Source organism: Pinus tabuliformis, chromosome 5_2 (genome assembly GCF_031772625.1).
Source record: "Pinus tabuliformis cultivar Carrire ecotype Pingquan chromosome 5_2, CPIR1, whole genome shotgun sequence".
NCBI classification, from domain to species: Eukaryota; Viridiplantae; Streptophyta; class Pinopsida; order Pinales; family Pinaceae; genus Pinus; species Pinus tabuliformis.
This window is the reverse complement of record NC_142306.1, coordinates 821,593-845,187: the sequence shown is the minus strand read 5'-3', so window position 1 is coordinate 845,187 and position 23,595 is coordinate 821,593. Positions and strand designations below refer to the sequence as shown.

At 34.6% G+C, this 23,595-nt stretch overlaps 1 pseudogene; it reads right to left on the bottom strand.

The window, feature by feature from the left end:
• Positions 1–408: 408 nt before the first annotated feature.
• LOC149157206 (eukaryotic translation initiation factor 3 subunit A-like) lies at positions 409–23,595 on the bottom strand (annotated as a pseudogene).

Here is a 23,595-nt window from a genome sequence, read left to right as displayed (position 1 = left end):
CTGTCTTCACAAGATCCTTTAAGTATCAAATTATAGTGTCTCATGATCGAGGCTTCAGAAGATATGAACTTTAAGTCATGTAACTATTTCCGTGAGAATGGATAATAACCATACCTGCATTATGATTTAAGGAGGTACCTTTGGCCTGTAAGTTAATAACAATACTTAAGGTATTGGGCCCCTCCTACTGTAATTCATAGCCTTGATATATGGACTATTCAGACAATTCAATAAGATTATGATATATGGACTGTTCTAATTCAAGGTCTTGCATAAATAAATTCACTGACGAGCTTATATTATGCTCACTCTAAAAAAGACTCCATGCACAAAAGCTAAATCCTCAAAATTAGCAGAAGCTATATTTTTATACAAAATATTGAAAATCAGAAAATTGTATTACTTCACTTAACTCCCAAACTGTACAATTCCTTTTAAATGGTTAATCTTCAACCATACAAAATTGTACTTCATATCATTGGCACTAAGCCTCTTTATAATAGAAAAATATGAAAATGACATAAAATAGTAGAGACAAATGAATTGAACAAAAGTAATAATTAAATTCCCCATAATATTTTGTAATTTTTGTAAGTCTAAGAGTAGCTCACAATTACAAATCACAAGTAATCACACCACAAAATAATAGAAAGCATGAAACGAAAGTAGGAATTAAATCCCATCACTTGTTGTAAAACTCTCAAAGTAGTTAGCCTTTCTAAAGAAGGAATGTGTTGCTCCAATTGCACTTATGGGAGTAGAGAAGATGAAGAAAATTTGTCACTAAGCTTGGAGATCTTGCCTAGCAATGATTGAACTCTATCAGCAATACCTAAAGGGTGGAAATCATTTTCCAATAGATGATATACATTTTTCACTTCTTTCAGAACACATGTCATGAAACCTTTGGAAACCTAAAACATAATAAAGACACAAGTTACCCACATAAGTAGATGTTGCCAATTTCTTTTCATGAACCCAAAGAGCCTTTAAATTTGGTACAATTAACTTATATTCACATATTCTCAAATGTTAACTTTTATTTTAAGGTAAGATTTAACATAAACCATATTTTTATAAATAATAATGGAGATTCATAAAAACAAATAGTTTGAAGTGAAGACGCTTCTGAATTATTAAAAAATGAAGTGCATTATGATTATATGGTATAGAACTTTAGTATAAGTTATAAATATAAGTATATATAGTAAAATTTGTCCTAATATTGCACCACATTCTATCCCGTTATAATTGAAACTATGTAGCTGGCTAAAACAAAAACCTGTACAAGCATAAAAACTGCGTAGATGAATCTATGTGTGATCTGACTTCTCATCAACATCAATGAAATACTTAATTTCAAAAATAAATGCTTTAATGAGCTCTATACCTATTACTTACCACTTCAAATAGAAGTGTTGAGCATGACAACTACCAAAAAAACATATTATTATTAGACATATTGGAAGAAAACTCCTTGAACTAAGCATACTATATAATACTTATACCCGAAACGTATACAAATGCAAACATCTCAAACAGTGACAGATGAACTTAAGCCTTTTCATTGAAATAACTTACCACTTCTCTAGTATCCATTTGAGAATCCAAACTAAATTCCAAAACTTAAAAGACTGGCCATTCTTGAACTTCTTTCCTTCTCATTCTCCAACTCAAAATAGTTAGCCCCATGCTTGTGATCGTAGAGCATAATAGAAATGGCATCCAACAATCCAGATGATGCCATCAACTGCAAATCCTTCTATGCTAAGTATTTATTGTAGATTTTCTAGAGGATATAGAGCTTGTACAATGCATAAGCATGATAAAAATGAATTTCTAATATCCAAAATATCTTTGTTAACTTTGAATAGTAGATTGTCATCATTTGAGGTTTAGGAATATTCTTGACCATACACAAGGCCATGAATATATTCTATAGAGTGAATATCTTACTACATATCAATGTATCATATGCCATATGTCATAAGAAATAGTATAAGGCAAAAATATATTAAAAATAAAAAATTTAACTCACCAACTTGCCAGAGCTCAAGCTCAGTTGCAACCTTTAGTTGCTCAAACCTTGTATCAAGGTAAAGCTACAAACTCTCACGGAGATTCAGGTCAGGCCTGTCTCTTTGATCCCTATACTTATTGAAATTCACAAGATGTTTGTGTATTATTTCAATAAGCCAATGGAACTTTGTTGTCCATTTATATTACAAACAGAACTGAAAGGCTCAATGTGCAGTCATCTATCAATCCAATTAGGATTGTAGTTAGCCATACTAGAATAAAGACCTTATTCAAAACACTCTTTAACAGGAAACTAAAAAACAACACAATATTTTTCCTTTATGTAATCATTAGATGTTATATCCACTGCACATGCTAGAAGGAGTGCAACATGTGTCTCTGTCATTGAAACATAATATATACTTTGTCGTTGAAACAGAATATATAGAACAAACTCTGCCATACTTGCCATAGACAAACATTTAAAGCTCCTAAAACAAGATAGCTCAGGATCAATCAATGTCAGTGCATCCACTGTTGGGATTGGGGTAGGCTGTTTGGAGTTGTTAGTGAAAGAATTAAGTGGAATACATGTTAACAACCATTACTATAAAATTATCCAAATTAAGCAATTGTTCCATCTATTCCAACACTAGTTAATATGCACTCACCACATATGATGCTTCTAGCTTTGAATTGTTACGATTCATGAAGTATTTATGTATGGTCCTATAGGTTTCCCAAAGAAACTTAAACCATGGGGTAACCAATTCCCGATCAGACTTGTATTTCCTTTTCTCTCCACTAACATAACTGAGCATAAAGTCCTTTGGCATCTTCTCTACCTCTAAGTCCTCAACATCAAGAGCAATCTCAGATGCCTATGCTTGAGCTTGAGCCTGTTCAGCCTTCTCACTAGAGAGATGGAGGAAATACTTGATAACTCCTCCAAGGAACTGACATTCATTTGCAGGCATACAATGTGATATTGAATAAGTCCATCCTTTGCAAACCTGCCACGCCTCATATCCACACAAAGTTCCACATATTTGAACATTATCTTTTCTAGTGTCTTTTGACATGCTCTGTACCATTTTGATGTTATCAAGTTGTGAAGTGCCTGTAATGTTGCCTACTTCTCGCCAACATTCATCAACTCTGCATACAGTTTACAAGAAAGCTCATTAATATTTTATATCATTACTAAAAGAGTTAGGCACATATTTCTACTTTTGAAAATAGATTACCATGGTTTCATGTGTTCACATCTAGGCACTAAGCACATGCCATTTATTTTTTATAATTATTTCTCTAAAATATTTCAACTCAGACCTGAGATAATGAGACAAGCTCTTCTTATGTATTGTTCCTTATGTCAAAGCACAAAAGTGTCAACATTGATAATTTATTATTATTCTCCATAATTGCTGAAATAATACAAGATAAAAAATATTCAGGCACTCTCAAGACATAAATAATCATGACAAATCACCTAAGAATTCTTAATTTTCTATGTAAAATAATAAAAGTTCAAAGACCCTCTCATCAGTTAATGTGAGAGGAATCATAAGAGTACATCCCTAACAGGAAGTGTATCCTTTCCCTAAGTCACACACTTCAAGTTGAAGTTCAGGTTCAACAATGATTAGGTTCAATTCGAGTTCAATTTTTTTGATGAGGTTCAGATGAGGTTTCCCATTAGGTTCATTTATATAGTATATACATTTTCTATATATATGATACTATGGACTTGGAAACTACCAGGATAGACTACAAGCTTGAGCTGTGACATGATGTTATTTATGAGCTTGAGCTATGGACTTGGTGAATGACCATAAGGTTCGTCGAACCTCAATTTTTTTTAAGTTCTCCAAATTTCAAATCTTAATGTTGAAGTTCAGAAAAACCTTGTAACATAGTCCTTGCCTAAGTGGTTTTGAAGTGAAAATACAAAACAATTGTAAAGCAATAAAGAGAAAATGTACTAGACTTGTTATAATTCTATTGTAACAATCAAAACTATAACCAAATAATGATGGCATATCCCTATCTTATTTCTATAATAAAAAATACCATTGATCAAAATAGTCATATCAACCATTAAAAATAGCATAAATTAAAATTTATTTTCGGCAATCCAGCATAAAAAGGAGAAAACCATTTTAAACAATGGGAACATCAGACACACAAATCAAGAAGTGGAGAGTAATGGTAAAAACAAGTAAAATGATTAAATTTCATGCCAACACCATTAAATTTGATTCAAAAGCTAATTTTTTAGTATAAAAGGGAAAAATAAACTTGATATGTCCTTCATGTCCTAAATACACATGATTTTTAGTATGTTGAAATTGACATGACTTAAAAAAGTGGCCTCAAAGATATAGAAAAGGCTACAGAAAATGAATGCCTATACATACTATCCTAAAATGGTCCTTACAAAAATTCAAGGTACAAAAAATCTGGCAACAAGGGCCTCCTACAAATATTATGGGTTTAAAGCAACTTCTACAGTGAAAACTTTAAAATACCAAAAATACAAGATCGAGTGTAAAGACAAAAATGAAAACAATGCAATGGAAAACCTTTGCAAAAGATACTCTGAATCTTTAGTGCCCATTAGAATATCTATTACATCCACATCTTAAACATGGATTAGATGTGCGGTTTTTGGAGAAAATAATCAGAATTTTAGAAATAAAGATAGGCAATTTCAAAACCAAACCCAGCTAACAAACCCTTCTTAATCTCAGGACCTTGTCTAGATGCAAATTTCCTATAATTTCAAAACTACAAGAAAATTCATAAATTTAACAAATAATATAAAATAACATAAATTTAACAAATGTTTGCAAAAAGATCCATGTAACGAGAAATTTTTGTGAATGATACATACCTTCGACCCAATTCACAACATTTTCTGACTTGGAAAAGGTTGTTATGATGATGAAACCCCGTAGAATTAAAAACATCACGAACCCACCAATGTTATAGATAACTGTTGGGCTATTAGAAACATATAGGGGATTTATGCAAACCCTAAGTCCCAAAGCCCGAAAAAGGCACTAACACAGACTAGATAGCACATCCTAAGATGATCTAGAGGCCTCACCAAAGAAAACACATGTGATTTATTTTTTTAGTTCATGTTCCATTTGGAACTTAAACAAATCTGTGACGATTTAGGAGCACAACTCAGACCTAGTGCCTTGCGTTTGTGAAGCTCAAGATTTTATCAAAGATGTCTTACTTTGGGATCGAATCAGAGAGATATTTTTCATTGGATAGTAGAATTGAAGAAGTAAACTTGTGAATATATTTGTGTGTCTTTGATAGCTTATTAGAAGGAAATATACACTTTCATTTTTTTATCAAATCTTACCTATATGCTTGTCGTTTTGACATTAATGGAGGGATAGAAAATGGAGAGTTCCAAATTTCATTAGAAATTGAATCTTAAATTGTGTTGTGCTATTATGTTGTTTTATTTTAATCTTTATTATAAATACATAAATTATACTTTTATTAATAAAAAAATACACGGTACAAATTTTCAAAATGAATATTTAATCTCAAATTATCAATTTGGCTATGAATTTTATTATGCATTAATATTATTCATATACTTATATGAAAATATCAATGTTAAATTGAAGAGCTTGTAGACTTAGGGTTTGGCTTAATTTGAGATGTTGTGGAATTATTTTTTGAAGAAGTTTGATGATATAAATTTGTATGATATTGGACTCACTAATTAAAAATTTATTTAGAAGAACAAGAGGGTGTATCAAGAGAAAATAGCAAAAGGATTGGATAGATTTATAGTGTCAAATGCTTGGCTTTACGATCCTATCAAAATTAGACAATGGGTAAGCGCTTAAGGTGAATTCAAACACTTTTAAATTTTAATTGAAGTAGCTTCTACTAGGACTAAAAATCCTAGTCGATATAAATTTAACTTCAGTGGATAGTAAAGGAGAACTGTGACATATTGATAAAAGATTTTAGGATTCCCTTGGATTCACTAGAGAACAAACTAGAAAAAGAAAAGCAAGCTTCTATTACTTTGGGACATGCTAATAAGATTAAACATGAGAACCATAAATAAGTGGTTGCTTACCTTTCTGAAGAACCATAAGCTAAAGGCATCCTTTTTAAAGAAAATACAAGAAAGTTGTTGTTGGAAAAGGAAGAACCTCATAAACTTGAGAGTAGGGTTGTTTGGCTATTAATTTGGGATGAAAGTACTAAACTTTTCCATTGTTATGCAAGCTAGAAGAGAAATATCTTTACTATTTGGAGGGTGGTGAGAAGAGATGGGTTAGTGTCTTCTAGTTTGCCAATATTTCTTATAGATGGGGATATACTATTTTACAAACATCTATAATGTTGAGAGAAAAGCTATTATAGAAAAGGTAATCAAGAAAAAATAATTTTCCCTAGCTTCATAAGTGCAATAAAAATGACTTATCTAAAGGAAGAGGTGCCAAAGGAAAATTTGAATTTTCTGCTACAAAGTTCCCAGAAACACATAGGTCTGAATCTAGATGGGTAGACAATTGGGAATTACATTGGAGAATTACTAAATAGGAGTGGCATGACTGAATGTATCCCTCATTCTACTCTAATGGAAAAAAATTGAAGTTCACATCAAAAAAAGGAAATGAATTTAAGGATGAAACCAAGTACATACAACTTCTTAGAAGTCTTATTTGCCTCAGCACCACCAAATTATACATTTCATTTGTTGTTGGGATTATTTCTAGGTTTATGAAAAATCCTTGTGAATGACATTGGTTTGTTGCAAAAAAAGTTTTGAAATTCTTAAAGGGATCTCAATATTTTGGACTAAAGTATACCAAGATCCACTCTAAAAGCATCAATATGGATGAAAAATAAGATAATGATCCAATCCAGATCATTGCATTTGTGAAAGACATGGAAAAATTATCTACAATTATGCATAATCTTTAGAGCAACCAAACACACTAAATGTAGATTTTGTGTGGTCACAATCGTAGCCCTAGATCCTTATAGGTTGGTGATAAGGTATGGATATATCCTTAGAAACAACACTTTCATTGTGCTAAACATCATAGTTTCATCCAATCCCATGGGGCCTTCATCTAATGAACTTGTGACATAGCACCTGTGTTAATGGAATATTAAATAATACCTCTAATTTCACTAGGTGTTGATAAATACCTTCAAATAACATTTTCTTAAACCTACCTCCCAATAGATATTTCTAATAAAAACTCCTTGTTTTTATTGGATATCCTTTAATTCCCCTTAGTACCTATAAACGCGATGGTACACTATACCTCCCCACAAAACCTATAATACATTGACTTTATTCTTTTCAATTTTGAAAGTCCCTTTATGAATGAACATGGTAATATATTGGTCAACAAGGAAAATTCCCTTTGTCCACTCCATTATTGTAATATTAGATTCTATAGTAGGTTCATGAAATTTCACTCAACCCAAAGCTTCCTCCGCAATATGATATTATCCAATAATTATTTCATACAAGCTCAAACTATATCAACCTTCCCATCTAGACAAATATAATCTTATATCTAATTCAATGGATAACATTTTAGATTTCTAGCCCACATTCGATAATGGTACCTTCTTAAAGGTGTGCCAAAAATCTACTCAACATGATATTATAACTACTTAGATCATGGTAAATATGGGTAAACTCCCAACCAAAGATAAATGGTTTCTAGAATATGATTTTGCTACACATTTCCCTCATCCCATTTCACGAGTACAGACAGTTGCATCTTCAAATAACGAGGAAATAGCATCTATTTCAAGAGAGGAAGAAATTGGAGGATATAATAGTATTTATATGGCGATAACATGGATCCACTTTAACTTTGAATATATAGATGCCATTTTTCATCTCTATTTTTAACAAGGAAGGAATTATCAACCAATGCCTATAAGTTTCTTGTTGTATTTATGACACATATGGCCCATATAATCTACAATTATGCTCTTTAGTGTAATCTAACACATCCATATTTTTTTTTATCACTGTCGTAGCCCTAGATCCTTATAGGCTAGTCATAAAGTATGACTATATCCTTAGAAACAATACTTTCATTGCGTTAAACATCGTAAGCTTCATCCACTCCGTTGGGGCCTTCACTTAATGCATTGTGACATATCACTTGCATTATGGAATATTAAAGAATACCTTTAATTTCACTAGGTATTGATAAATACCTCCAAATCCTTTTTTCAAACCACCCTCCCAATACATATTGCCAATGAATCAAGCCTTTATTTTTACTAGATATCCTTTCAATTCCCCTCAATACCTATAAACCATTTCATACCCTACAACTCCCCATGCTACTTATAACGCATTGACTTTATTCTTTACAATTTTAAAAGTCCCTTTATGAATGAACATGGTAAGATATTGGTCAATGTGGTGAAGCCCCTCTACCCACTCCTTTATTGAAAATCTTAGATTCTACAGTAGATTGGTGAGAATTCCTCCAAATTAGAGCTTGCTCTACAATAGGGTACTCTCTGATAATTAATGCCTACAAGCTCAAGTTATATCAACCTTCCCATATAGAAAAATATAATCCTATATTTCATTCAAATGGATAACTTTTTAGATTTCTGTCCCTCATTTGATAACAATACCTTGTCCCTCATTTGATAACAATACCTTCTTAAAGGTCTGCCCTAGATCAACTCATCATGGTGTTATCACTATTTACATAATGGAAAACAAGGGTAAAATCCCCACCCAATATAATAGGTTTCTAGAATATGAATTTGATACTCATTTACCTCATCTCATTTCAAACGTGGGGACACATGCATCTTCAAATGAGGAAATAATATGAATTTTAGGAGGGGAAGACATTGGAGGATATAGTACTGCTATGGAACTAGCACACATCCATATTAACTCTCTCTCTCTCTCTCTCTCTCTCTCTCTCTCTCTCTCTATATATATATATCTATATATATATATATATATATATATATATATATATATATATATATATATATATATATATATATATATATATATATATATATATATATATATATATATATATATATATATGTGTGTGTGTGTGTGTGTGTGTGTGTGTGTGTCCCACTCCATTCCATCATTATATCACATGATGGATATAATTTGAAGTATGAGTTAGTAGCTTAAGTTTTGTAGTCAGACAAGATGGAGACTCTCAACCTTGCTTGGTTGCATGGCTCTTGGCCACTTCTCAGTATGTATCCCAGGGCCTTTGGTATGATATATTCATAATTTTCATGTGCTCTTTTTGCTTTCTTCAAGAAATGTTAGTTATGGCTCAGCATCCCCTAGACCCCAAACCCCAAACTCTAGCATCATCTTTTATCCATCTCCAATCATTGCTTAACTTTTTCAACAATATTTGGCTGACTTTACTTTATATTTCTAAAGAATTTAAGATATATAAGCTCTATTATTTCCAAAATATGGTTTTATAATCATAGAATACATAAATTTCATTGTGTTGTAGATATAGGAATTGGGTTTTAATAGTTATATAATGTTTTTGAGGTGCATAAATGCAGTTCATGGGACGAAGGAGACTTAGGTTCACCATCCACTACATGTGCACATGATGTTTACTATTTTGTAAAAGTCCTACTGCAGATCATTTCAGGGAACATTACCAACATTGAATGCAATGACATGTGAGTTGGTGACTCTTCGTGGCTAGATCATGCCTTGCCACTGATCGACATTTATGACAAGGATAATCTTCCGCGAATCATTGATTCTTATCTTATTTTAGGTGAGGATATGTTAGAGGAAGTCTCGGTTGTGGCTGTAATATCCAAGGCTTGTGTCAATCCTCGACAATCCAAGAGGCCAACCATGCACCATGACTTGAAATCTCTTGAAAATCCCCACAAGATTGTTCATCCTGGTATGCTAAATGACAATGTTGCATTGAGAAAATCATCACATATCTCATGGAACGAGGCTTTTGGCAGTTGGAGAAGTTCCAACACATCTTAGCAACAACAATCCAGGGATAATTCTAGGAACTTTGAGGAAAAATTACTTGTCTAGTGGAAATTCTTGGGGTAGAAGTTGTATAAGAAGTAAAGTGAGACATGGATCCAATGACATTGTTTCTCATCATACACAAGAAGGGGCTCCTTGAAATAGCAATTGCAGAGTAATGAATTGGACAACATTTGTAGGAGAAACACCTTCTTGCACTTTATTGTTCCATGTCATTCAATTAAGGGAGAATCCCACACAAGAAGCATGTATTTGGTTGTTGTCTATAAAAATGAATTGTGCTTGAAACACAGCCTACAATTTGAGGGGTCAACCTAAGGACTATCTACTAGAATGTCAGGTAAAATTTTGATTAGTTAGAAGATTGTCTTGACTCATTGTTGTCTCTGGAACTGAATCTAATTTCTATAGCTAATCACTCAGTATATAAATTTATAACTTCTAATACCTTAAAGGTCATTGCATATACCTATGGCCAAGTTGCATCTTCTCTAAAATTCACTGAGATCTCTCATGTCATTTCTTTAGCGATCTAGTTGACCATTGTATGAACTTAAAAACATTGTGAGTAGGAATTATTCCAAAATCTTCAACACGTTCCTAATATGCATACCCCCATATAAAAAAAACACAGACGCACTCTCATATATATGCTACCAATTAATATCATATGTGCTAGAAAACAAGACAACCCAACCTTCAACTTTCATTGAATAGCATATACGAGATTCAACTCAACCAAGCTCTCTCTCAAATAAACCTTTCTCATTAAGATGATATGCTAATGTTACACATCAGATATCATCACTGGTGGTCCAAGTCCAGGATAGCCTAGCCTCAGCTAGGAAAATAATAGGAAGAAAATGTAGAAGCAACTTGGATTCAAAATATATTTGCTCACACTTCAAACAAAATTGGAGGTTTTTAGGTTATAGCTTTTTGCAGGAGTCTAGGAGTGGGAAACCAAGGAAACAATTCACATAGCTCAGAATGACTTTGTGCTAAATGTGGGTGGATCTCTCTGGGAATTGGATTGGTGCCCTAAAGGAAATCAAGGTGATGGAAACCAAATTCTCTGTGAGCACCTTGCAGCTGGAGCACATCAACCTGCTATTCATATCACACACTTCGTTCACCTATAGCTGCGAGAGGAAATTTTCAAATATGGTCCATTTTCAACGCTAATGTGAATGTAAAAGTTCCACCTTCCAAATGACAAAATCTAGCGAGATACTTTATTCCAGAATAGGTAGAATTTATAGAAAATAAAAAGTTTTCATGCAGGATCTAGTCAGATAAAATGGGTTGAAAAGATAGAGGAAAAAGGGAATTTAATAAATATACCCACCACATTATAAATTGATCCCTTAACTGCCCAACCCTAGCAATCTCTCGGTGCATATCAAATATTTTCACGGGCTTGTATATATTACTTTAATCAATTGTAAGCACAAGAAAGAAACTAATTTTCCTCACCTTGTTCTGTTGTTTAGGCCTTGAATGAAGGTAGCACCTTCAGATCCTCCTGTGTTTCCGGGCTCTCACTCTCTCCACTCGTAAACCATGACCTATTCCTTTCAACCATTTGATATGAGTTTCTAAAATACCAACATCAAAAGGTCATGTACAGGCATCTCATTATCAATTAGGTAAAAGAGATGCAATAATCCATTCTCTAAGGCCAAAAGTTCCCAAGGGAACAACTCTCATATGAAGGAACTCCTGGAAACATGTGACATTAGTAACAAATCCAATTTTCACTTGAGAGAGAGAGAGAGAGCATATGTTTAGGCCTATCTTTTAGAATATTGTCTATATATATATATATATATATATATATAGATATATATAGATATATATATATATATATATATATATATATATAGATATGAGAATAAAGCATAAACAAAAACAAATAACTAATGGAAGAAGATAAAAAAAATGAAAAACAAATAGCAATTTAACAATAAATAACTAAAACAAATAAATTACACATAACACCCCTAATACATAATAACATTATCCATTGTATAGATACCAATCTCAAAGAAAAAATGAGATTTTAAAAACAACAACATCAAAACATGCTTATAAAATGAGGAATGGTATGGACTAGCAAAGCTCTAAGATAAACATTTTTTACTTTTATCATTATGTTTATTTCTCAAGAATTCTCCTTGCTCTTTTCCAGAAAATTTTAGAGGTTTATTCTAACTGGTTTGGCTGCTCCAAAAGGTTTGGGGTCCAACCACACCTGAACCAAGTTTGACTGAGAGTATAAAATAGATAAAAAAGGCAATATTTATTTTTAAATAGTGGTCCTACTTTTCAAATAGGAAGTTGACTGTCTGGAAAGATATTTATTATTTTAACTAGTAAACTAGGTTTACCATTTCATAAAAAGTAATATCAATTTTACATCACAATAATTTTTTTTTGATCAAAATTGTTTAAAATGAAAACACAAGGCGGGGTAAATACGAGATAAAAAGGATAATGTGACGGAAATGGTCAGAGCGTGATAATGTGTTATTTATAGTATATTTGATGGAAAGTGTACCACTCCAACTAATTAAGCTCAAGTTTCAGATGAACCTAACACTCTATGTCACCTTGCATTTCAAAGTCCAAATCGCATACCAATAATATACCTCAAGTAAATTAGGGGTGGCATGTGTGGGGGATCACACTGGATCCCAATGGAGAGCTTGAAATATCATTCCTTAGGGTTTAAGAAATCCACAAACAATCAAACTAAGGCTAATGCTCGTTATCAAAATCTTCTCCTCGAAAAGAAAATTAAAATAGAGCCTTTGATAGTCAATGATCATAGGAGACTCAAGCATAATTATCAAATTGATAGTCTTGAAATCAACCCCACTCAATAGAAAACTTGCTTCAATTATAGCCCAAATCCCAAAGGAGGTCTGCAACCTTCACCATGTCTAGAAAGAACACAACTACCAGGCTCATTCTTTGGGAAGTGAGGCCATCACACTTAAAATAAGTGCACTTTGAAAAAATAGGTAATTTCATTTTCATGCAATACCTTAAGCCTCTTGGGTTATGGGTATACAAATTTTAGTAACATAAGGACAAGTAATCACAATTTATCACATAGCCACTATCAAGAAAGGAGCTCAGACTTTATAGGACTAGCCCACCCCTCTCTCACATGCTTCAAATTAACCCTAGTTTGTCTCTTGAATTCCTCTACAAGGGTCTTCATTGGCAAGGAGTGATAACGAGTCACTAAGAGGGCGAAGCTAGCAACATCACATGGAGAAAGGTTATTCAACCAATAATTATCCCAGGAAGAGCCCCTCTTGGTGTCTAGATGGTATCCTAGAATTTTTATTTGGTGGGCCTAGTAACAAGGCATGTTCAATGCACATTCCTTTGTTTTGGCCCCCAAAATCCAAGAGTGCATAGTGTATGTTTCCACCATTCTAGTTGTTCATCTATTTTTCAATACCTCTCCACTCATGGATTTTTATTTCACACGTATCCTTTTGGTTCTCTAGATTTTACTTCTTACTGGTGGTTAACTATGGGTGTCTTGGACTCTCTGCATGATTCAAATGGAAAATGGCATCAACCCATGGTATTCATCCACCCATTGAATTTACCCATGGTATTGAAAGTGGAATCCACCCATGGTATTTTCCCATGGTATTGTGACATCCACCCATGGTATTCATTCACTAATGGAATGGACCCGTGGTATTGTGTAATCCACCCATGGTATTCATTCACCCATGGAATTGAACCATGGTATTGTGACATCCACCCATGGTATTCATTCACCCATGGAATTGCCCTATGGTATTGTAGCTGAAAAATACTATATGTAACAAGTCGCATTTTGTAAAATGATAGATTGTCCACCACAATATAGTCCTTACAATTATTATCTTTTTTGATAAAAAAATTCTTTGTGTTTTTGTTTATTGGGCAATGTTCTAATCTTTTTTTTCTAGAAATTTCATTTTTTCAGATCTTGGGGGCCTCCCCCGAAGATTCATTTCAATCTTTTAGATCCTGAGGGCCTCCAACCAAGATCCGAATCAATGGTATTAGAGTAGGTTATGATTCCATGGGAATGAGGGTTTCATGAATATTTCAGTTTCAATTATTTGTGGATATATTCAACAAACTTCAGGCATGCGCTGCAACCTCTAGAGAGCACTTTCTTGGGCCAAGAAGGAAGAATTTTTCTTTTTCATTTTTTTGTAAGAATTTGTTTTTTGGGCGGTGAGTTTGCACATCATATCTAAAAAATTCGGTTCAATATTTACAAAAAAAAAATAATAGATCTAGATTCCTTGCGAAAAAATACCAAAATTCAAAAAAAAATGGACGAATCAAAGTCTAGATGAGGGAGATATCGTTGATTTAAAATCAGCTATGTTGTAGAATTTTTTTCTTCTGACGACAACTAGTGGAAGGTGACTCTCCTATCATTTTTTTAAGTTTTTTTACAGAATTTCAAAAAAGAGGATTGTAGATATGATCTCCTCTTGAAAATTCACCCAATTTAAGAAAAACAATGGGTCGAATCATAGTTCCGATGTGGGAGATATCGCTAATTTAAAATCAACTAATTTTTGAGAACTTTTTTTACAGCGGAAAAATTGCAGCGCGAATATGAGATTCTAGAGTGTCCAGATAAGGATTTCGAACACATGGAAAGATGTAAAATGGTTCTTCTTCTTCCAAAAATAGGTTATAATAAATATTCTGAGTTATGTTGACCGAGTTATGTCCATTTTAATTCTGGAGCAACATCCGGAGTGGGTTCCCGTTGGAGACGTGCCCTCCCACCCCACTTTAGTAGGCACCTACTTCACATTCATCAGTTTCAGCATAGCAGCATTTGGCTTAGGTTATTTGGAGATGTGCCCTTCCACCCCAAGATATGTAGGCACTTGCTACTTCATCAACAATCAACATCACGGTTATGGGTCAACTGCATAAAATCCTTGTCATCGAAGTCCATTTGCTAGGCCACACACTGTTAGTATCACAGTTGATCACAAGAATTACAAGTTATTTCTATCTTCGTATCTTCATTTTTCATGGTTATGGGTCATCCACAAACCCACACTTGAACGAAGTCCATTTGCTAGGATGTACACTCTTAGTATCACAATTCGTCACAAGCATTAACGGGTATATCTATCCTCAGATCTTCATTCATCATGGTTATGGGTCATCCACAAACCCACACTTCATCGAAGTCCATTTTCTATGACACACACTATTAGTATCACAGTTGGTCACAAGCATTATAAGGTATCTCTATCCTCGGATTTTTTTTCATCATGGTTATGGGTTAACCACATAAAACCCTTCTCTTCAGTGGGTGTTCATATTCAACAAGGCCTTCGCAGGAGGGAACTTCATGCAATGGGGTCCATTGATTCTTAAAGAGGGAGCAATGATCCGAATGGAAAATGGCATCAACCTATGGTATTCATCCAGTCATGTTATTCATCCAGCCATGGAATTTACCCATGGTATTGTAAGTGACATCGACCCATGGTATTGTAACTGACATCCACCCATGGTATTCATTCACCCATCGTATTTTCCCATTGTATTGTGACATACACCCATGGTATTCATTCACCCATGGAATGGACCCATGGTATTGTGAAATCCACCCATGGTATTCATTCACCCATGGAATTGACCCATGGTATTGTGACATCCACCTATGGTATTAATTCACCTATGGCATTGACCCGTGGTATTGTAACTGAAAAATACCATAAGTAACAAGTCGCATTTTGTAAATGGATAGATTGTCCACCACAATGTATTCCTTACAGTTATTATCTGTTTTAATAAAAAATTCTTTGTGGTTTTGTTTATTGGGCATTCTACTCTTTTTCTTCTGGCAATTTCAATTTTTCAGATATTGGGGGCCTCCCCCCCAAGATCCATTTCAATATTTTATATATTGAGGGCCTTGCCACAAGATCTTGATCACTCCATTGGGGGTATAGTTCTCCACTTCTTAGTGGGAACTGCTCACTCTGATATTCTCAATTTTGGCTTCAGAAACCTCTATTCTCCTGACAACTTAAGTGTTTTGTTATGTGATTTGCAAAGCAGGGAGCTCTATTTTAGGTGTTTGAATAAAGGTTACATCTGGACAATTTGTGTGCAACAACTTGAGCTATAAAAACCACTGTTAGGGGTCAGCATCAAAGTTTCTTTATTGAGTGCCACAGTAATGGATTATACTGAAGCCTAGGAGTTTAAGAGGGTTCTTCAAAGACATGAAAAGTCCATATAATGCAACATATCTTTCCTTTTTTAGTTACTTCTAGAGTACATGAAAATGAACACCAAATCACTACACAAAATATTATACTTATGAATATTGTGGCCCATCAAACATAGAAAATCAATGTCTTTGAGGCAGAATTTAATATCTTGAAGAATATGGTAATCAGTCTTAGTAAAGGCTCTCACTTTTCATATTCCAACCATAGGATGTCAACAAATTTAGTGCAAACACATTTTAAGAGGAAGAAACAGACCACTAAATGATGGAAGACAATGATTCTGGAAAACCAAACTCCTGTCCTTCCAACAATGGGCAGGTAGAAGTCAACAATCATAATGACTTTCACTAAATATCTATGTTTAGTAAAGTAATTAGGAGATTAGGTGGTTTTAGGTTTTATACCCAAGGAATTCTGGGATGTACAACTTTGAATCTTTGCATTTCTTTCTTTGCAACATATGAGGCCTGCATATTTCGGTTGAATACATTGGACAACAATATTTTGTACTTTTGCGACAACATTTATGATATAAAGTTCCCAGTTTTGGTTTTTCAACAAAAAACGAAATCATGCTTCAAGTAAATTCTCTGGCATAGGTGCATTTCAAGGCCTAAATAATAAAATAATATTTTAGTTGAGGAAGTTTCAGGACAATTTAACATAACCCAATGGACTATAATAAATAAAAAAAAAACATCGGTAAAATGTATAAACAAAGTTCCAATCAAATGCAAATTCTCATAAGATATTATCCTTTTTGGCCAGGTAAAATACTTCCTTCAAATAACTTTAGCCCCAATTCACTTTCTTTTAGGGATTCCCATATTAAATGTGATGTTACGTATCTAGTTAGAAGAGAACAAAGAACGAGACTGAAATTTTTGAATTCAGAGGATCCTAGGAGAAAGAATGTGTTAGAAAAAATTATTGCCAACAAAGTTATTTTCTCCTGTAAATCTTGGAAAATTGTCACTGGTGAGCATAAATTACAAATATGCTTAACATGTGAATGATTGTTGTCTTCAACATTTTAAGTAGAAAATGATTCCAGCAAAAAGAACTCAAGTTTCAGGTTAAGATAGATTTTTCCAAGTGAAGCAATATATCAATGTAATGCATAATATCGGACAAGTAACATACATAATGTAACATACCTTGTTCATACACATTTCAAAGCTTTCACGAGAAAAATATCATCTTAATTAGGGTAATTCAGAGATAGCTAAACAAAATAACTTCAAACAAACCGTGGCATGGATCTCATTACACAAAAATTAGCAAGAAGATAATTTCTAATAGAAAAAGTCTTCTTTGAAAGTACGTCATTACATGGTAAGCTTCATTTAAGTATTTTTGGGGTTGTGAAGAAATCTAGGTCATAAGGCAAACATGAATAAGGACTAGAAATGCATAATACAAAGGCTTCAGACATAGATTAATTGCAATTGTTTTTTGTTAATGTTATCACCTGGATTGAACCTCAGGCTGAAAGAAGGCAATGCCAGCGTAACAAAAAACCACGCTTATACAAGTAGCTAGCCATACTAGGCCAGGAGACATCTCTCTCCATAAGGATCTCAATCAAGATGATTGGATTATTAAGGGGTTTTGCCAGATCAGGAGGTGCTGGACAATTTACGTCTAGGGAACTAGGTCAGAATGCAGCGTGTTCAATGGGGCAAGGTAGGCATAGGCTCTAGCACTTTAGGGCTTGATGGGGTGAGATGTTTTAGACTGGTGAGAAGCTAAGAATGGCATGTAACAATCATGGATTCTTCCTGGACTGTAGAAAACATGAAATGGTTAATGGTTTCCCAAGGCAGAGCACTAATGCAATGAATTTTTCCTATCAAACTTGAAAACATTCAACTAGAATAAATGAAATGATCAATCGCATAAACAAAACATATAAACATATAATCATAGAATAAGAAACTATACTAAAACTCCATACCTCAGGGATCCCATAAAAATAGCTGCAATTCTTATTAATCTCTTGCCTAACTTCTTACAAAGGTGTACAATAAAGCTCTGAGCATCCAACTGAGTCCAACCCCTTACAAACAGATAGAAGAAGAAGATATAGACATGATTTCAACCTCCTCCCATCCTCAGGGGTCGAATCCCCAAGATGAGGAGCTAATCTAACTAATATTGAACAAGAAATAGGAATATACGCATCATCAACAACTTGCCTCTAAAAGTGAAAAACGGATTCATTTGCGCTCAAACTAACTTCTAAAGCAATGAATCTACCCTCTATCACTTTTTATCTATCATAATTACATAACAAGTCATCATTTACAATGGTAAATCATCCACTATGAGAGAGAATCCATGATTACAGTAAAAAAAACTGGAAAAATAGCAACCCTGAGCAAAACTGCCAAAAGCGCAGCGCCACTGGGCAAAAGTGCATTGCCACTTTCAGGTCTCTTTTGGAGGCCTTCCTGACATCCAAATTGAGCCCATGGTAGCTCATTGGAAATTTCTTGTAGTCTAATTTCCAAAACACCTATAATTTTGACATTTGAATCTCATTTGACCTTTCAAAACTTGATTAGCCCAAGACTATTTCTGTGTGTCGAAAAAGTGGTAGAAAGGTCATTTTTAGGGTGTTTTTTGACCTTTTGGTGGACCAGCTCTGCCCAAAAAACTTTGAAACTTGATAGGGTGCATGTCCTCATCTCTCTGAATCCAAAAATCCAAACCATTTCTTCATTAGGTTACCCTAGGAAAAGCGCAGTGCCGGTGGCGCTCCGCTTCTAGGTAGTTTTTCTGTGTATTAAATTTCAAAAGTTGCAAATGAAAAACTTTTCTCCAAATTTGCACAAAATTGGTGAGAAGAACCATCATCATGTTCTATGATGAGCCAAGGGAGGCTCATCTAGCATCCTATGTCTATCCTCCTCTTTCTTTCCTTTCAAGGCCCGCCTTAGCCTAACTTTCATCTCCTTGACCCTCCTGTTGCAAATCTTGTTGCGGGTCTTGTAATGGTAGGCCATGTGTCTGCTCATCTGATTTTATCTGTTGGCCTTCTCTAGTAGCTTCTCAAGGTGTAGGTTGACTCTCTCAAACAAAGTCTCCCTTGTGTGGTTTTCTCGGTTGCATGGCTCTATCTATTGAAGTGTCACTACCTGTGATCTCCTCCTCAGAGTCTTGGTCTTCCAGGTCCATGTCTTGCGAGGTTGAGATGTATGGAAATGAGGAATGAGGGGATGGAAGATGAGCTTGTGGCTAGGAAATGAATGGAGGAGTAGGAAATGAGAAGGAGGGCTTGTTTTCTTGAGATGTGCTCTTGGGGAAGAGGGACAAAGGGGAATGTGAATGATATGGGATAGGGGTAAAGGAAAAAGGAATAAGGTGATAGGGAAATAGAGATAGGGGGATTTAGAACTATAGGGCTAGGTGCTAGGATGAATAGTGAGGATTTTATGGTCTAAGCATCATTAGGGATATTTTAGGGTTTCATATTAAACATGGCAAATTATGCTTATAATTTAGATTTGCAAATCAAAACCAAGGTGAGGGATGTCCACTTACTTGTAATGATGGAGAGCAAGAGCTATTTTGGAGTTTGTTTGAGGGTTTGAAGGTTTTTGTGCTCTCCTACCAAAAGCACAATGCCAATGCTCAGAAGCATATTGTGAGGCCAAAATCATAGTGCCTTCGTTAATTTGCACTGGGAAAATCGGCCAAAAGAGCAGCACCAGGTTAAAAGTGCATCGCCGGTCTCCAAAAGTGAGATGACATTTCCGGCTCACTTTTGGCTACCTTCTTGACGTCCAAATTGGGCATGGGATAGCACGTTGGAAAGCTTATCGGGTCTACTTTCCAGAAAATTTTGAATTTTTTAATTTGGAGCTCATTTGCCTTGTCAAAATCTCAATATCCCAAGACTGGTCAAACTGTGCATAATGAGGCTGCCAAAATGCAGTGTTATTTCAGTCAACGTTTGGAGGTCTTCCTCAACTCCAAATTGAGATCACGATGTCTCATTGGAAATATCTCTATGTCTAGTTATCATTTGACTCATCAAGAAAGTCATTTAGTCACTCCAGCTACGAGAAATATTTATTTTCCCAATGTCACTCCATAAATGGATCAACTCTGGTGAGGCAACTGTATTTTTGACAATTCTCTAAAACCATGACACATGTGTAAAAAGTGAAGGAGGTTTTTCTTCCTTGGCCTATTGTGGACAAAAATCTCTCTCACATTTTCCAAATTCTTCCCTGTTTGGTATAAAACATAGTTTGAAGAAAAACCAGCCCTATGTGTGGTAAATGACTTGTCCCTTGGAATGACATTGAAAAATGATGGAGACATGATGTGTATGAGTTGGAATTGCCTCAGACTCGCTAGAATGACATCCCTTATGCCTGATATACTCAGATGTCTCTAATTCCATAGCCAACCCTCGCTCAATGGGTGAGGAAATTAGGGTTTAGTGCTTGTGGAAAATGATGATTTGGACACCCTTGGGAAAAAACAACTCCCTTTGGCATGCACTTAACCCTTAAAAAATTTACCCTTTCACATGACTATTTCCTTTGAAAAATTGAGCTTTTGATGGTCTAGCATCTTTGGAACGCTGAGTTAACATCTTGGGATGGTGAAATTATTACATTTGAAAGATATAAAATTACATAATGAAATAAGCATTTCTCTTTACAAATCATCTTCACATGGTGAAGGGATGTTATTTGATCACCCTTTACTTGCTAGTCTTATGCAATGGAATGTAACCTTGGAAACCCTAATGACCTAATGAAACCTTGAAAAACCCTAAAAACCTAATGAGACCTTGAAGGACTAAATTTCAAGATGACATAATGACCTGATGACTGATACAAATGGCATGATAAAAATAACTGTATGGATGATGTACAGTCAAGAAGATATGAAACTATGCCAGCAAGTAATCACATTTAGGGAAGAGTGATGTTTTTGGACTAGGACTACCATGAGTAACTAATTTTTTGCATGACCTAGTGGAATGATAAAAAAATTCTGAACTGGACCCTTAAAATGATATGAAAAGAGGATTTTTGATCACTCATGGTAGGATTCAAGTACCGACACTAACATTTACAAGGCACGCATACACACAGAAACCTAAAAAACACATAAATATAAAAAATCATCATTTAAAACCTAGTGAACTTGCAAGCAGGTCGTGAATCAAGATAATGTACAATAACAATTCACGATATTATTATCATTATCATGTGTTCATAGTAGGGCAGGTCAATGGAAGAGATGGAGGAAGGGCAGTGAGGTTTTCACCAAAGTGATGAAGCATAAAAGGGCAAATATTTGCTTCCATGGCTGCATCAATACTCCTCTCCCTCAAAGGGATCAAATATATGGTCGAAACCATTCATTCTACCAATGTGGCATTAAATATTTGTAACCCTATAAAGGCCACATACTATGCCTCCGTGATGGATTTATTTCCAGCATGAAGGCCATGGTTTTCAGCCAATGTGACCAAGATTTGAGTATAAAGAGAATCATTTCCTTTTCCCCATTTTCGAGCTCTTTACTCCAGTAGGTTAACATTGAAGAATGGGAAATGTTATTGCCAACACTAAGGCCATGATTTTTAGCCAAATTGGCAAGGATTTGAGTATAAAGACAATCATTTCCTTTTTCCCCTTTTTGAGCTCTTTTCTCTAATAACTTAGTTCTGTAAAAGATCGGTTAGTGGCAACTGAAAGAAGGTGCAAAAAGAGCAACAACATGAGATGCTTTTCCCAACCACATTAGTTCTTTCCATTGCGAGACTGGCTAAAAGGACATGTGAGGGCCTTGGTCTGAAGGCGCGTTTGGACAATCTCAGTTTTACTAAGACTTCGGCACACATAAAGGTTGTTGTTGGCACAGATAGTGTGGGGAACAAATGTTCTAGCTATCTCTTTAATGAATGTAAGGTTGTTTCTTGGCATCAACTTAAGTTATAGAGGTGGTCATTCAGATGCATTACATTGTTCGTTGGAGGTGGGAGTATAATATACATTACGTTTTGTTATCATCGTGAGATTTTGGAGATTGGAAAGACAAAGTCACAAGAGATACATCAAACCGCTTAGGAGCCTAAGATCTAGCCCTCCTAGACTCAGAGAGGGCTCTCTCTGTATTTTAAGATTTAGCTTTATTTTCAGTGTTCTAATATGTTAGGCTAGATATAAAAATGAAGGAAATTTAATACTTAATTGCTTGGTTGTTTGTTTGTTTGGTTGGGATAGATCATATTTGAATCCTTTCCATTGGGCTATGGAGTCTAAGGTTGGGTGGTAGCATCAATTTTCTAGAGAATTTAAAAGGAGAGCTAACTGTCTTTAATGGATCTAAAATAAAAGTGGAAAGTGAAATGATAGAAAAGTGATGTTAGGAATGATTAAAAAGTAGTTAAGTATTTTTTAATCATACCTCAGAGGAAAACACTCAGATTTCAAATACTGATAGTAATAAGGTGCTCCAACAACATATCTTAAACTAGAATTTTTGCTTTGCAATAAGACTCAAATATGCATAGATTAATAAACAAAGATACATTCAGTAGAGAAAGGAAGACATCACCAGGTAAAAACAGATCAAGTATCTTGCAAAGTGTCCTTTTATTGATGCTCCAGCTCGAAATTACAATGCTCCGAATAGAAAAGATAGCTCAAATGACTTGGGTCCCACCCATAATACTTCCAATGCATGAGGTATTTAAAAAAACCTACAAAGATTTGCTTATACACATGGCAATCTATTACTAATTACAATGAAAGGAAAAATGACTAATGTAACCACGAAGTGGCCATAATGAGAAAACCGAGAGATGTAGTCCTCTTGTTTAGGGATGTTGTTTCTTGATACATTAATTTAACTGTAGTGGTTTTGTTGATGTGGCTGGTGCTGTCTCAGGTCTGTGCTGTCACTTTAATCATCTTTCTCTCATTCCTCCCGATAATCATACAAGTCACTCCAGGCTTCTTTATCTGGAATCTTGATCTTCATTATCCTCTTGTATATTTCTTCAGCTTTAGTGTATTTTGCAAAAGTGGGTTTAACCACAAAAACATGTTTCAACTCATGTTCAATGTAAATTTGATTGTTGATAGCTTCCAACAATGCCTTTCCTGTTATGTTTCCTTTGGTGTTGGAAATATTTGCAACATTTGTGGCTATGCCCTGGAGTCTCTTGGCATAATCCTCTCTGGCCAT